This window comes from Elephantulus edwardii, unplaced genomic scaffold (assembly GCF_000299155.1).
Source record: "Elephantulus edwardii isolate Elephantulus edwardi_28Jun2011 unplaced genomic scaffold, EleEdw1.0 scaffold00292, whole genome shotgun sequence".
NCBI lineage: Eukaryota > Metazoa > Chordata > Mammalia > Macroscelidea > Macroscelididae > Elephantulus > Elephantulus edwardii.
In genome coordinates, this window is record NW_006400042.1 from 1,061,408 (window position 1) to 1,064,655 (window position 3,248).

General features: G+C 46.7%; 1 pseudogene; it reads right to left on the bottom strand.

Moving 5' to 3' along the window:
* Nucleotides 1-1,127: 1,127 nt before the first annotated feature.
* Nucleotides 1,128-1,810, bottom strand: LOC102864438 (annotated as a pseudogene).
* Between the last annotated feature and the right edge of the window lie 1,438 nt (nucleotides 1,811-3,248).

Sequence of the window (3,248 nt, forward strand, 5' to 3'; positions counted from 1 at the left end):
GCGGCTTAGCTGACAGCCTCGCTGATCTCCTCTTGGGCTCCTCCTTCACCACACCCTCGGCCGAGCTGACCTTCCTTCCTCTTGGGCATGTTGGCGACAGGGAGGGTTCGTGCAGGGTGCCGGTGGGCTCCGGCGCGCATAGAGCCTTCGCGAAGCTGGGTTGCTCTGGCACTGCCTCTCTGCCCGCCGCCTGGACAAGCATTTTAAAAGATGTCAATTTGGTTTCAAACATACAAAGTTCTCAAAATCTGAAATAAAAATGCCGCAGTGGCTCAGACTTTGGCCTGCTTATCTGCGTGCAAAACTGTTCTGGCCCACGCAGCGGCACGTGGAGCGTTTTCCTTCTGGCCCCCAGTCCCGACTCCCAGGCCGTGTGACAAGGCTGTCATGCACTGACTGCCCCCCATGCTGCCCAGGGGCGGGGCTCTTGGCTGGCTGGTTTGGTACCCTACTGCTAAAGTATGGAATCCAAAAGAAAGCTGAGCTGCCTGATGATCCCTTTCAACAGGCTTCATAGGAATCTCTTCTTTTGCAGAGTATGAAATGAGCTGGGGTTTTTGTGTTTTTGTGGCTTGTTTTGTCTTGGGTTTTTTTTTGGTTTGTTTGGTTGGTTTTTTTAATTTTTAAAGAATTGATCATCCACAGGCTTCATGATAAACTGTCCCAGGCTGAGTGACAATAGCTTTTTAGCTATCCAAGGTTAATGCCTGATTTCATCTTGTCATTACTATAGGTGTGATTTTGTTTGTTTGTCTTTTAGGACCATAAAGTTCAGGAAGGGTTCATAACCTAAGTCTACTCAATGCAGTATGAGCAAACTAGAAAGGAAAAAAAGAGGGTGGAATCTCCAGTGTCCTCTTAAATCAACTAAATCAAATCAAGGAAATTTCACACAAGGTTTCTGCTGCCATCGGAAATTATATTTTCCCAATATTTATTCTCCTGGGGAGGCTCTGCCCCACATTTTTTTGCTATGTATTTGCTCAAATACAGGTCGTTTGAGACCTTTTTTGAAGTATTGTTTTGTTTTAAGAGGAGACTGCATCTTGAACCCAATTTAAAAGATTGTTTAGATTGAAATTGGCCCAGTGAATATTTTGCCCTGCACTGTTATGTCATGCTGGGTTTTAGGAAGTGAACGAAAGTTTGACACTGGCACTGGAGTAACCCTCATCACTCCCAATACTCTGCAGGCTGCTGCGGTCATCAATGTCACTGATGCTGGTGGTACTGATATTGTCCACTTCTCCATGGAAGAACTCTGTGCTTTCAACATTCACTTCAATCTCCTCTCGCTCTGAATCATAATGATCTGAAGAAATAGTTGATCCAATGCTGTCCATTCGTATTCGTTCCATCTCCTGAGGACCCCGCAGCTGTTCCAGTCGCCGCTTTAAAAACCTGTTCTCGTTCCAAGTTCTCAAGCTGGTGCTGGCTCTTCCTCTCAGCTTCTTCAAGTTTCTTGATGCGTGCTTTGGCTTTGTTGAGCAAACCAAGTGTTGTGTGCCTGGTGCGGTCTAGTCCAAGTGGAATGAGAACTTTTGAGCGTTCTAAACACAGGCGCAGATGAGCTCCTAGATTCTTTTCTAGCTCATTATTTGGACCTGCTGGCAATGCTGGTGTTGCTGCTCCCACTGCTGTGTTTCGGTGCCCGGCTCAGCCTCCGTGGGGGCTTCGAGTGCTGCAGACAGGTACTCAGCATGGAGGGGAACGTTGAAGCGTAGCCATGTTCACACTCTCGCCCGCGGTGCTCCAAAAACTCCGCCGCCTCCAGCAGGCGCTGCACGCTGATTATCCACAGCCGCTCCATAGGCACCGCGGGTGGCGATCGCGGCCTCTCTGCGCCTCCTCCCCGCGCCGACAGGAGGCGCCGCACACAGCTACAGTCCAGCGTCGCCCCGGGGCATGTGCGGCGGGCGCGCGGGCCAGCCCGGCCTCGACTCGGCGCGCTCTCCGCCGCTCCCCGCCCGCCGCCGCCGACTCCGCCACAGCAGCTCCCGCTGCCCCCGCCAGGTCCGCGTCGCCCACAGCGGGCTCACGGTTTGTTTACCTCTCAGCGTGAGCACGGGGGAGGGGCGGGAGCAGCTTTGCGGCCCGCCCCCTCCCCTCCAGCCTCATTTCTGTCACCAAGTCATGTTTCCCGGTTACCAATCCTTCTTCCTTGTTCCTAACTTTTGCATTCTGTTGTTGTTGTTATGTGCCGTCGAGTCGCTTGCGACTCATAGCGACCCTACTCACCCATTATTACTAGTGTGTCTTGGTTGTATGTTCAGTCAATTTTCAATTGCAACAGTTGGTAGAAGTCATCCATTTCCTCCTTTTTGGCTCTAGCTGTTGGTACATAGATTTGAATGATTGCGGTATTAACAGGCCTTCCTTGTAGGTGTATCGTTAGTATTCTGTCACAACATTGTTATTTCAAGATGGCTCTAGAAACGGTCTTTTTAACTGTGGATGCAACCCAGTTTTTTCCTCTCGTTTTCATTTCCAGCATAGTAGATCGTATGATCATCTGATTAAAAATCCCATGTTATGTAGATCTTAATTAAAGATGTGTTCTCTTAGTCTATTGACCCTCTAATCATTGTATAATGTCCTTTCTTGTCTCTTGTACTGGTTATTACCTTAAAGTCTATTTTATCTAGAGATTAACATTGTCACTCCTGCATTTCCCCCCATCTACTTGACATATTTTTTTAACTCTGATTTTTAGGGGTTTTTAATCTTCATATCTCAGGTGTGTCTCTTGCAGACAGAATGTGAATGGGTGTTGTTAACTTATCCATTATACTACTCTTTTTCTCTAAGCTGGTGCATTTAATCACGTTCTGTGCAACAACGAATTTTTTTTTTTCTCCAAAGAGAAAAGCATACGGCAGGAGGGGGGATTATGAAGGAAAATGTACAACAATAAATGAATGTAAATCCAAGTTCTCTATAAACTTTCATTAAAAATCTCAATTAAAATTTTAAAAAATGTAATTGTTGTATACCATCGAGTGATGACTAATAGCTGACCCTCCAGCAGGTTTTCAGAGGCCCTTAATCACACAGGAGGAGATTGCAAATCCTTCTCCTGCAGAATAGCCAATCTCCTCAAACCCTGTGCCTTCAAGATTGCAGCACAGCTTCTTGTCACTAGGCCAACAGAGCTAGGGAAGGTTTTATTGCTGCTATTTTGTTTCATTCTTTTGTGATGTTGCTGATTATTTTATTATCCACTTTTTAAAAATTTAATTTATGATTTT